The sequence below is a fragment of the Phyllobates terribilis genome, unplaced genomic scaffold (genome assembly GCF_046119375.1).
Source record: "Phyllobates terribilis strain yellow unplaced genomic scaffold, ASM4611937v1 Scaffold_5__5_contigs__length_657084704, whole genome shotgun sequence".
Taxonomy (NCBI): Eukaryota; Metazoa; Chordata; class Amphibia; order Anura; family Dendrobatidae; genus Phyllobates; species Phyllobates terribilis.
The window spans coordinates 135,413,925-135,427,779 of NW_027362765.1; the positions used below are offsets into that span (position 1 = coordinate 135,413,925).

Below are 13,855 nucleotides of genomic sequence, written 5' to 3' on the forward strand. Positions count from 1 at the left end.
AACCCTAAATTACATACATAATTAGGAAAAAGAATTGTTGAGACATCAACTTTAAAAAATATTCATTTTGTGTACACAGCTCCTATGCAGAGCCATGCGTCTTTATGGCTACTGATTACAAATAACCCCTGTGTGTAGTCTCATCCTGCTCGCGCCCCTATTCTAATGCGTATGCCTTCTCAAAAAGTTATGAAGAAGAACGATCAGACTACAGAGGGAATATTAGTAGTCTGTAACCATGGGGACACAAAAGTCTGTATTAAAGCTGTAGACACAAAACAGTTGGAAATTTCTTTAGTTGCAAAATGATTTAATTTATTAGTATACAAGTATTGCGCGGGACACTGGCCTGATAAGCCATGTTTCAAACAGAATCGTATATATTCAGGCCACAATGTGCGACATTCTAGACATATACATTTCATATCCATTACATGATAGAGTTACTACATCCCAGACAAGATCCATCTGTCACCCCCCATACAAATCCTGTTATTTCACCATGATCCCTTTCATCAGATTACGCAGCAGTTTATCCTGATAACTCAGCCTCTGGATTATGATAAGTGGAGATTTGCTGCAGGCTTCAACTGCAAAACCTCAGGGAATTTACAGATCTAGATTTAGTAATACGATTGTCACGGTGTCATCGAGAATAATCCGGTGACTGCAGTACTCACATCCGACCACTAGATGGGAGCAGAACACTTCTCAGAGCTTCCCAAGCTGATATTTGAATGATGCTTGCGAGTTGTGAAGTTGTTTGTTCCTTGCAGGAATCCGTAGAGGCGGCTGAATTAAACGCAAGGAAGGAAAAACAAAAGTGTTCAGGACTCGGTAAGTGACAAGGAGTCAAATATAGACATCTAGTGGCGCTGACAGCGCTGTAAATCGTGTAGAACTACTAGTCCCAGCAAGTTTTTAGTAGGGCATGGTGGGAGTTATCGGTTTTCTGAGGAGGGGGCTGAGGTCACGTGGTGCATGTGTTATACAATGTATCAGACACCCATGATACAATGTTTTGTAGCTTTTATAACATAGTCTCCATTGTAAACAATGCACATACCCTTTCTGTCCTGCTATGTCATCTTTGAAGTCTGGTGGTCATGTGACTGTGACTCCCAAGGCGCAAAATAATGAATTTTTTTGGTAACTACACAAATAATTACCATACCATACCATAGAAGTTCTCTCCTGGAAGCAATGAGCATACAAGGCACCGTATGGCGGCACACGGGTCCAATTACTCATTTTCATAGCTGAACCTTAATTATTACGAAGCTTCAAGGGATTGTCCAGTCACACTGTATAGATGACCTATCCATGGGATACGAGAGGGTCCGACACTGGGCACGCCCACCGATCAGCTGTTATTTGCTCCTAGTCAACAGAACACCAGCTGTTCTGCAGCATCCGCCACACATTGATTCAAGCTGTGCACTGTGGTTCTTGCCATGTGTTCACATCCAGCCATTAACAGAGCTTGTAACAGCTGATTAGTGGGGGTACCTGGTGTCCGACCCCTGCCAATCTCACTTTCATGACCTATCCTATGTAACAGACAACTACTTTAATATTTATAAGTGCAGGGACATCCCATTTATTATCTTGATACAGTGGCTCCTGTCAGTGGTGTGATATTTTAGGCAGAAAATGAGCAGTCAGTTCTTGAAGGTGATGCAGGAAGCAGGAAAAAATGGGCTATTAAAGGGGTTGTCCACTACTCAGACAACCCCTTCTAATTACCCCAGTAAAATAATAACACTTATACTCAACTCTGGCGCAATCCCCGTTGGCAGCAATGGCTCTCCCGGGGATCGCATGACATTATGTCACGTTATGCCTGCAGCCAATCAGCTCTGGCTTCACTCCTCTCCCACGGAGTTAATTGTCATCCAGAGGACTGTGACTGCTCTCTCACTTCCTCTGGATGTCTTGAGTTGTCTGAAGGAGGGGAGAGTGAATCCAGCGCTGATTGGATGCAGGATTCGCGTGACATTACAATGTCACATGATCCCAGGGAGAGCCAGTGCCAACACTGCTAGAACGCCGCCGACACCGTAGGTGAGTGTAAATGTTAGGGCTCGCTCACAATGGCGAGTAGCCAGTTTATAACTCGGATGAGTGCTATTCAATATTCATTGGATAGCACTCGCACCAATGTTATACTATGGAGCAGTGCTGACTAGCGTTTATGCCGGGTCAGCATGAGAAAAAAAAATCGCTGCGTGCTACGATTAGCAGCGTATATCGGACAGCGCACACCCATACAAGTCTATGGGTGCTAGATGACATCAGAGCGCAGTCTGATGTTTTGCGGAGTGCAGGCCGATATATGCCGAATCACAGAATGGAGAAGATGGAGAAATTAAGTTTTACATCTTCACCGCACCTGTGATCTTATTCTCTCATGCGGGAGAATCGGATCACCATAAAATGAAACTCTGATCACACTGGCAGCAGAGTTTGAGCCAATGGTCATTTTCATATAGTATCCGATTCTCTTGCATGAGAGAATCATCAGATTCACTAGTGTGAGCGTGCCCTAATTCATTATCTCTGGGGAAATATAAGGATCCAGAAGGGGTTGTCCGAGAAGTGGACAACTCTTTTAAGGATCTTGTTCTCTTTAAGGACCGGATTTTGATGTCTAGACGACTGGGTCAGATTATCTCGTAACCGACAAGTCTTGTGTGATGTTCCTGGTGTGTATTGATTAGTGCTTAGTAAGAGAGATCTAAGGTAGGATAATTGGTGAATCAGGGTGGGGGGCGGACATACCATTGGTGAGATAACGGGGCCCACTTCCACCTCCAAAGCAGCTTCTGTCACAGACAAAAAGTAATGCATTATTATGAGTTATTGGACTGCAAAGGACCCGTATATTGTTCTTGCACAAGGGCCTTGTTCGGACTGTGTCCACCCCTGAACCAGGGACAGCGTTCTGTGCCACCAAGATTTATTGATACCTAAGGTACCTAAGTTACTGCAATGCCTGCACATGAGGAAAGAGACATAGCGAATCAGAAGAACTATACTACATTTCTAATTGGAGGTATTTGCTAATATTACTATTATTACACCTACTACATATTGGGATAGGAACTTGGAGATGGGAATACCCCTTTAAATAGCTGCTAAAGTTAAATTTTTTTTTCCATAAATCAGCTGTACAAGTGAAGCTAATAAACTTTGAAGTGTATCTAATAAGAGAAAAATTCCCCACTTTGGAGACACTTTTTGTCTCCTGCATTCACTTTTGAAAACCTACTCATATCTGTGACTACAGATCTGTCTTCAGTGAGGGATCAAATTATCCTTTCTAACTATGGGGGGTAACTGGTAGGGAAGAAAAGCAAAAAAAGTGACAAAACCTGATGCTTGTGGGTCCCAATACAAAATCTTTAAACTTTTACATTGATGGCCTATCTGACACCAGGCACCCTCATAAATCAGCAGTTCCTGATGCCAGCCTGCTTAGTTGCGGAGCTGCACATCACAGCTGCGTCAACCATATAGCGGGTGCAGCCAGGTACTGCACATCCGAATCAATAGGGGGTGGATGATGTGCAGTTCATGTCCCTGGCCACTATACTGTTGACATAGCTGTGTTCAACTCTGTAACTGGGCACTTCAGGCCGGCACTGAAAACTGCTGATTGACGGCGGTGCCGGGTGTCAAACCCACACGGATCAGATTTTTATGACCTACCCTAAGGATAGGCCATCAATGTAAAAAGGCCATACAACCCTTGTTACAGTGCGCCAGCTATCACTTGTCTTTAAAGGGGGTTGTCCAGTACTTTTAAAAATATGCCAATGTGTTTTAATGATAAATAGAAGCTTCTTTCTAATTACCTCCTGGTGCTGTTTCTGCCTGTGAGTGGCGCTATCAGTGGCCGCTCACAGGCAGCACGTGACGTCAGTGGGGGGGTCATGTGTTGCCTTGAGCGGCCACCAATAGCGCCACTCACAGGCAGAAACAGCACCAGGAGGTAATTAGAAAGAAGCTTCTATTTATCATTAAAACACATTGGCATATTTTTAAAAGTACTGGACAACCCTTTTAATATAATTGGTCATCTCCTATTGGCTAAAAGGACATTTTGGGCGCCTCCAGGCTCCAGAGCCCAGGTTTGACTACAACCCCTACTCACACTATAGTTACAGCCTTGGAAAAGCACAAGGCAAAACTTCTGATGGTTTTAGTGCAAGAGGGAAAAACTGTTAAAAATGCAGATAACAAGTCATGTAGTGGCCAGCAATAATAATTCTCATATACACACAACTTTCCATAAAAAGTCCCCTTTGCTTACAGTTACAATATAAGGCAGAGGGTTTGGCGTAAGATGCGACTGCAGTTTCAGACTAAACAAGGTAGGTTTGTGGTCTGTATATATGAAGGATCATAGATTTGCATAGGTCCTGTGAGCTGTTTTATGTCTTACTCTGAATGCATTAGAGCAACAGATGAAGTTTAGCAAAGTATACACGCCCCTAAAAGGGGTTGTCTAGTACTTTTATACTGATGGCCTATCCTTAAGGTACAGTCAGACGGCCATATAAATTGGACCGAGATCGGATCCTAATACTTGGACTGGCCGGCGGGTCTCCCTACCCAGCTTCATAGAAATACATGAAGCTGTCACGCTTGGGTTGGGAGAGCCGCCGGCCAGTCCGAGCACTGCGTTCCGATCTAGTCCTGATTTATACAGCTGTCTGTCTGCGCCCTTAGGATAGGTCATCAATGTCAGATTGATATCATCACAGTGCCAGCCGGGTGTGATCAGTTGTGGAGCGAAACAGCATATCTTCGACATCTGTATAGTCGCCAAAATGAGGAACTGCAGATCCACCGTTCTCCCTTCAACTAATGGGTGGAAGTTCAGTACCCGGCCAGGGCCACTATACTGTTGACAGAGCTGTGCTGTTCTGCTCCACAAATGATGACATCCTACCAGCATTGGGAACAGCTGATGAGTAGGGTGCTGGGTGTCGCACCCCTAACCATCTGTTATTGATGACTTATCCTAAGGATAGGCCATTAGTCTAAAAGTATTGGACAACCCCTTCTAATTGATTTGTGTATGTTTAGATAAATAAAGCTCATTCAGGGCCTTTCTTTTTATTGTGGAAATAGTGATAATAGAGATCATGCAGCAAATTTTCAATTTTTCCTCCCCATTCGAGATATGAAGCATTTTATAGTTTCCATTGATATCTATGGGCTGCCTAGTTAATGCATGCTTCTGCTGGGTCCGCCGGTAAAGGGGTAGTTCACTATTGACTAGCACCTTTATAATATAGCCAAATGGTGCTGGATAAAGTGAAAAAGGTATGCTTACCTCCTGGACCTGCTCCTCTGTCAGCCCCGTGACAAAGGAGCAGCAGGCTTGTTACTTTATCCAGCACCCTGGGACCAATATTTTTTGTTATTATTATGCTCAAATATACAATGGGAAAGTATTCAGACCCCTTTAAATTTTTCACTCTTTGTTTCATTGCAGCCATTTGGTAAATTTTAAAATGTTCATTTTTTTCTCATTAAAGTGGCTGTCTCTGAGCTCCTTGGGCAGTTCCTTTTGAGCTCATGATTCTCATTTGGTCTGACATGCACTGTGAGCTGTGAGGTCTTATATAGATGGGTGTGTGCCTTTCCAAATCAAGTCCTATCAGTTTAATTAAACACAGCTGGACTCCAATGAAGGAGTAGAACCATCTCAAGGAGGATCACAAGGAAATTGACAGCATGTGACTTAAATATGAGTGTCTGAGCAAAGGGTCTGAATACTTATGACCATGTTCTATTTCAGTTTTTTTAAATAAATTTGCAAAAATTTCTACATTTCTGTTTTTTTTTTCAGTCAAGATGGGGTGCAGAGTGTACTTTAATGAGAAAAAAAATGAACTTTTTAGAATTTACCAAATGGCTGCAATGAATCAAAGAGTGGAAAATTTAAAGGGGTCTGAATACTTTCCGTACCCACTGTATATACCATCTGTCTGAGATGGTTTAGTGAATCCTGCATTGAGCAGGGGGTTGGACATGATGCCCCTGGAGGTCCCTTCCAGCTCTAACCTTCTATGATTCTATGAATTATTTAGCACTAACAAATCACTAATAAGGTTTTAGAAGTTGGACAACCCTGTTTAACCTCAACCAACACATCAATTGTAAGGATGCTAAGATTTATAGTCGCACCACAGCTGGAAAGTCACAGGTTTCTAACAAGTGCCATACAGGGGTAGGAATGAATTAGGATTCCTAGATCTCTCCTGAAGCCGCTCACTTCCCCTGTTGTCTAGATATTATTCTATCAGTTTTCTGTTTATTTTCTACTCCGGTGATTGTGCAATTTTCATTTCTTGATCACGCCCTGGCACCCCATGATCCTGTGCTGATCTCAAATGTCAGCTCACAGAACTTTGGATCTTATCTTGGAGGTGTGAAAAGCGTGCCACAGGGATGAGAAATTGAATTCCAGGCTAGCCTCAGCTCTTGTAACCTGCTGTCAGTTACATCAAGTGGCCACTAGGGGGAGTCAGGAGACTGGAAGAAGCTGGCCACTGGCGTGTTCGGGCAAAGCCTGCATAGCCTTTTAACTAATTCACACATACTGCCAGGCTTAATCACCTACACAGGTATTTTTGCCTGAATCCTAATATTTCTTTTCTCATGATTCCTTGTAAAATAACACCTTATGTGTTGGCTGCCTAATCAGCCTACGGGGAATGTCTAAGGATATTGCTTAAGTAATAATGTCAAAACTCCTTGATTGCTCCTTATGTGAGTTAATGGAGTGTACATGGCTGTCTCTTCTCCAGTCATGAAGCTCACTGATAGACTTTGATGGCCAGACAGCAGCTCCTCTAAGTCTGCGGGAAGCTCAGTGTACAAAGGATTATGCTCAATCCATTGCCAGGTTATATGGTAAATGAAATGATTAGAGTGACTGATGCCCATCCCATCATCCACTTCATCTGTCCCTTTATCTACAGACCTCTGCCCAATTGTGCAAGGTGTGGGCATCAGTGGTGAAAGACCTGTAATAGCGTTTCCAAATATCTTCTGTCTATGGAGCAAAGTAAAGGGTCCTTTTGGTCCCTTTAGGCTGTAAGGTGTAACTGCAACTTGTACACCTTCTATAAGGGTTGTCCAACGCCTAGATCCCTCACCTTTCTCTGTAGTTCCTAATTCTTGATCCAAATGGGCAAGTGACTACTTCAGCCAACCACTGCAGTCAGACATCCTGATGGTGTGTTAAAATATTCAGGACTGGCCAGCCCATGTAAAACAGTTGTCCACTACTATCAATATCAGACCAGTGGGGGTCCGACACGCGGCATCCCCACCGATCTACCGTTATCCGCTCTGGCAGCTGTCAGATGCAAACGCTGTGCTTAAAGGAGCCCCGCAGCTCCGTACATGTGTAGTGGCCATTCTTTGGTCATGCAGATCACCTCCTATTCATTTTTATAGACGGTGATCTGCAGTAACATGGAGCGGTTACTAAACAGTGTGTGTGTGTGTGTGTGTATGTATATATACACTGTGTTCCAAATTATTATGCAAATAATATTTTCTCAGATTTTCCCAAATTACCTATATGAATTGCAGTCATTGTAATTTTCCAGTCAAATAACTATTAGAGTACAATTGAAAGGTTTTTGTACAAACTGCCTATGATAACAGTATATTTAAAAAAAAATAAAAAACTCAAACTGCACTCAAAATGCATGTTCCAAATTATTATGCACAGCAGAGTTTTCAACCTTTTCATTTTAATAAAGGACAAAAAAATGGTCATTTTTGAAATTATAAGCATTAGCAGGTTATTACAAACTGAAATCAAACAGTTTTCAACTCAAAACTTTATTCTAGGTGATGTTACATTTGCACATAGGACCGCTTGTTCGAAAGGAGCTTCTGAACTCTCTCGTCCATTGAATTTGTCAGGTTTTGGATGGTTTCTGCTTCAATTGTTTTGCATGAGGACAGAATACCCTCCCAGAGCTGTTTCTTAGATGTGAACTGCCTCCCGCCATCATAGACACTCCTTTTGATGATGCTCCAGAGGTTCTCAATGGGGTTGAGGTCAGGGGAGCATGGGGGCCACACCATAAGTTTGTCCCCTTTTATACCCATAGCAGCCAGAGATGAAGATGTGTTATGTGCAGCATGAGACGGGGCATTATCATGCATGAAATGATCTCGATGGTCCAGATGGATGGAGTGGAGGATGGCTGGTTGATGGACACCCCATGCAAACACGGCTATGGCGCTAACAAGGAGGAGGTGGAGTAATGTTCTGGGCTGGAATCATGGGGAGAGAGATTGTCGGCCCTTTTAGGATCCCTGAAGTGGTAAAGATGAACTCCATAATGTATGTTGAGTTTCTCAAACAGCACTTCCTTCCATGGTTCAAGAAGAACCGTGCATTCCGCAGCAAGATCATTTTCATGCATGATAATGCCCCATCTCATGCTGCACATAACACATCTGCATCTCTGGCTGCTATGGGCATAAAAGGGGACAAACTTATGGTGTGGCCCCCATGCTGCCCTGACCTCAACCCCATTGAGAACCTCTGGAGCATCATCATATATTTTCCCCTATCCCCATTGTTCTCATTTTATGTATCAACCTTTTGTGTGGAACCGTATCAAAAGCTTTTGAAAAGTCCATATACACAACATCCACTGCATTTCCTTGGTCCAGTCCGGAACTTGCCTCCTCATAAAAGCTAATCAGATTAGTTTGACAGGAACGGTCCCTCGTAAACCCATGTTGATATTGGGTCATGATGTTATTCTTCTTCAGATACTCTAGTATAGGAAACCCTCCAGGATTTTACCCACAGTAGAGGTTAAGCTTACTGGCCTATAATTTCCAAGTTCAGTTTTTGTCCCCTTTTTGAATATTGGCACCACATTTGCTATACACCAGTCCTGTGGTACAGACCCTGTTATTATGGAACTTTAAAGATTAAAAATAATGGTCTATCTATGACGTTACTTAATTCCTGCAGTACTCGCGGGCGTATCCCATCCGGGCCCCGGGATTTGTCAACTTATGTGATTTTTAGACGCCGCCGTACTTCCTGCTGGGTTAAGCAAGTGACATTTAATGGAGAATTTTTGTCATCACTAATCATGTTTTCTGTCATGCGATTTTCTTGTGTAAATACTGTTGAAAAAAAAATCATTTAGCATATTGGCTTTTTCCTCATCCTCATCCACCATTTCACCCAGACTATTTTTAAGGGGGCCAACACTATCATTTTTTAGTTTTTTACTATTTATGTAGTTAAAGAATATTTTGGGATTATTTTTACTTTTTCTGGCAATGAGTCTCTCTATCTCAAACTTTGCTGCCTTGATTTGGTTTTTACAGAATTTATTTAATTTTCTGTATTTATTTAATGCCTCATCACTACCTACTTGCTTTAGTTCTGTAAATGCTTTTTTTTGTCACTTATTGCGCCCCTTACAGCTCTATTTAGCCATAGTGGTTTCCTCCTATTTCTAGCATGTTTATTCCCATAGGGTATATATTGTGCACAGGTCCTATTCAGGATGCTAATAAATGTCTCCCATTTGCTTTGTGTAGTTTTGTCTCAGGATATCGTCCCAGTTTATTGCACTAAGTTCATCTCTCAACCGTTGGAAATTTGCCTTCCTGAAGATGAAAACTCATTATTTTGTGATCACTATTACCCAAGTGACCCCCAACTCGTATATTTGATATGCGGTCTGGCCTGTTGGTTAATATTAGGTCTAGCAGTGCCCCCCTTCTTGTTGGGTCCTGAACCAGTTGTGAAAGGTAATTGTCTCTCAAAGTTGTCAAAAACCTATTACCTTTGCCTGAACTACAGGTTTCTGTTCCCCAATGTATTTCAGGGTAGTTGAAGTTCCCCATAATAATGACTTCTCCTTGAGTCGCTGCTTCATCTATTTGTTTTATGAGGATATTCTCTGTAACTTTCATTATTTTTGGAGACTTATAACAAACCCCTATCAGTAATTTATTATTTTTCCCCCTCCCCTTATCTCCACCCACAGGGACTCTACATTTTCATTAGATTCACATATATTCTCACGCAAGATGGTTTTAAGGATGATTTTACATATAAACACACACCCCTCCCTTGCTTGTTTGTACGGTCATTTCTGAACAGACTATAGCTCTGTAAATGAACTGCCCAGTCATGGCTCTCGTCCAGCCATGTCTCAGATATCCCCTCCATGTCATAATTATTTTCCAATAAAATTAATTCTAATTCCTCCATTTTGTTGGTGAGGCTTCTGGCATTAGTGTACATACATTTTATATATCTCTCTGTACCTCTATTCCTTCTTACTATATTGACTCTTCTAACTCCACCCTCAATTTCTTTATTTGTGCCCAGGTCACTATCTTCCCCACTTATAAAATGAATACCCTCCCCCCCAATCCCTAGTTTAAACACTCCTCCAACCTTCTAGCCATTTTCTCCCCCAGCACAGCTGAACCCTCCCCATTGAGGTGCAGCCCGTCTCTAGCGTAGAATCTGTAGCCACCTGAGAAGTCGGCCCAGTTCTCCAGGAACCCAAACGCCTCCTTCCTACACCAGTTCCTGAGCCACTTATTTATCTCCCTAATCTCCCATTGCCTCTCTGGCGTGGCACGTGGTACAGGTAGTATTTCAGAGAAAACCACCTAGGAGGTCCTTGCTTTAAGCTTGCAGGCTAATTCCCTGAAATCATCTTTAAGGACCTTCCACCTACCTCTAACTTTGTCATTTGTGCCAATGTGCACCATGACCGCTGGGTCCTCACCAGCCCCTCCCAGTAATCTGTCAACCCGATCAGCGATGTGCCAGACTCGAGAGCCAGGTAGGCAGCACACTGTTCGACGATCCCTGTCTTTGTGACAGATTGCCCTATCTGTTCCCCTAATAATTGAGTCCCCCACTACCAGCACCTGCCTGGCCTGCCCTGCTCTCCTATTTCCCTCTTTACTGGAGCTGACACTCCTCCGGCTTTCAGAGGACATGTCTCGCTGCAGCAGTGCTACCTCTGTACTGACACCCCCCTCCTCTGCCAACTTTGCAAACTTATTGGGGTGTGTCAGATCAGGACTAGCCTCCCTGGCACTCTTCCCTCTACCCCCCCCCCTTTCTAACTGTCACCCAGCTGGCTGCCTCACTGGCCTGAAGCTCCCTACTACCATCCTCCTCCACTTCTACCCCAGTGAGCAGCTGCTCAGTGAGCAGCAGACTCCTTTCCATATTGTCAATGGATCTCAGTGTTGCCAGGTGCTCATTTAGATCCAGTACCTGGGCTTCCAAATGCACAGCATGCACACATCTCGCACAGCAGTATGCCTCCTTGACCGGCTGTTCACGGATTGCATACATGTGGCAAGGTGTACACTGGATAGCAAGGTGTAATGGAGCTCATTTCCTAATGGGTATTGCACTAGACAGAAATGTTAAGTAAAAAGAAGTGTAAAGAATTAATAAAATACAGAAAGCAATTCAGTCCAAATTCCTCCCTTCCAAACTCCCTGAATCCAAGTCACTGAAAAACAAGTCACACACTTACTTCCGTTTGCACTTACACTCCAGTCACACTCAGCTCTTTCACACTCGCTAAGGAAGAAGATTTATAGAGTTTTTTTCCCTTTTAGCAGCAATCCACCCTACAGCTCAATGCACTACCAAAGTAGCATTTCTGCATCGTGAGTGCACAGCCTATCACTGTGCTTGATTGGCCAGCAAACTCACCTGACCTTATCCCCATAGAAAATCTATGGGGTATTGTCAAGAGGAAGATGAGAGACACCAGACCCAACAATGCAGCTGAAGGCTGCTATCAAAGCAACTAGGGCTTCCATAATACCTCAGCAGTGCCACAGGCTGATCGCCTCCATGCCACGCCACGTTGATGCAGTAATTGATGCAAACGGAGCCCCAACCAAGTATTAAGTGCATTTACTGAACATACATTTCAGTAGGACAACATTTCGGATTTTAAAAACATTTTTCAAGCTGTTGTTATAAAGTATTCTAATTTACTGTGGTAATGACTTTTGTGTTTTCATTGGCTGTAAGCCATAATCATCAGTATATATTACATACACACACATCACCGGGTTCGGAGGATGTTCATTCAGTTGATTAATGTTGTTGGAAAAAAAAGCAGATCACAGACATGCCACAAAACTAAAGTCATTTCAAATGGCAACTTTAGGGCTTTAAAAACACTAAAAGAAATCAAGATTAAAAATGTGGTACTCAGTTAGGGCAATTTTTTTCAGACCAAGCAGAGGGAAAAAATTATGGAATCACTCAATTTTGAGGAAAAAAATATGAAATCACTCAATTTTGAGGAAAAAATTATGGAATCATGAAAAACAAACACACAAAAGAACACTCCAATACATCACTAGTATTTTGTTGCACCACCTCTGGCTTTAATAACAGCTTGCAGTCTCTGAGGCATGGTCTTAATGAGTGACAAACAGTACTCTTCATCAATCTGGCTCCAACTTGCTCTGATTGCTGTTGCCAGATCAGCTTTGCAGGTTGGAGCCTTGTCATGGACCATTTTCTTCAACTTCCACCAAAGATTTCAATGGGATTGAGATCCGGACTATTTGAAGGCCATGACATTGACCTTATGTGTCTTCTTTCAAAGAATGTTTTCACAGTTTTTGCTCTATGGCAGGATGCATTATCATCTTGAAAAATGATGTCATCATCCCCAAACATCCTTTCAATTGATGGGATAATAAAACTGTCCAAAATATCAATGTAAACTTGGGCATTTATTGAAGATGTAATGACAGCCATCTCCCCAGTGCCTTTACCTGACATGCAGCCCCATATCATCAATGACTGTGGAAATTTGCATGTTCTCTTCATGCAGTTGTGGCGCCCTGCTGCTCATTGGTGCCACAGATCCTAGAGGGGTGCATGGACGGATTCCTCCACAAGATGCCCTCATAGCATACACACACCTCCACCTTCCACCTCAGACCACCAGAGGGAGCCCGATAGGGATATAAAAAGGGAAGGTGGAGCTAGGCAGTTCAGTCTAAAGTCTGCTGCAGCCAGAGAAGTTGCCAGTCCAGCCTAGACTCAGGGAGCTCAGGTTAGTGAGCCTAAGGCATGCCAACGCCATAAGAGCGGTGAAGAGTAGCGAGGCCTACTGCCAGTGTGAAGCCTAGTTAGGGCCCCGAGCGCGGCCGAAGGCAAGTGAAGTAAGCGAGCTACATAGGGGGCAGAGGAGCTTAACCAGCTCACCCCACAAGCATTTACCGGACATCGGATCCGTGTCTGCAAGGATCTCTAGGACCAGCAGAAACAACCGGAACCCCTGACGAACTACACGTCCCAGGAACACCAAAAAGCTGACTGTTATACCAGGGAGTGTGATCTCCAACAGAAGGCCCTACCACCAGGTCAGCCGGTGCAAGACAGAGACTAAGTTAGGCCTAGCTCCAGGCAGGTCATAAACTTATCAAGAAAAGGCAAGAAACAGGAGGCCCCACACACGCTCACTGGGGAGAGTCCTGAAATGCACCCTTCACCCTACAGTGCCCTGGATCGTGCCTGAAACACCACCAGTAAAGGTACTGAAGTGAACTGTCGTGTGTGTGTGCCTGTTCTTCTGACCCGGCTGGGTCCCTTCTGTTCTCCATCCCCTCTCCTACCCTGCCCTGAGGCCCCGCTCCACCTGTGGGGAGCCGCACCAACTAAGCTGCCTGACCACCGGCCTCCGAGGACTGTAGCAGCGCTGGTGAGTCTCACCAGACACCACCGGTGGCGTCACGAACTTTCCCTTTCCCATACACCTTTTCCCCCAATTCC

General features: G+C 43.7%; 1 protein-coding gene across 1 annotated transcript in view; it reads left to right on the plus strand.

The window, feature by feature from the left end:
• Positions 1 to 764: 764 nt before the first annotated feature.
• LOC141272373 (chloride channel CLIC-like protein 1) overlaps positions 765 to 13,855 on the plus strand; it is a 282,354-nt gene continuing 269,263 nt past the window's right edge. Inside the window, exon 1 of the mRNA XM_073683028.1 lies at positions 765 to 837. The gene's annotated coding sequence lies outside the window, so the exon portion shown is untranslated. The remainder of the gene's footprint in view (positions 838 to 13,855) is intronic.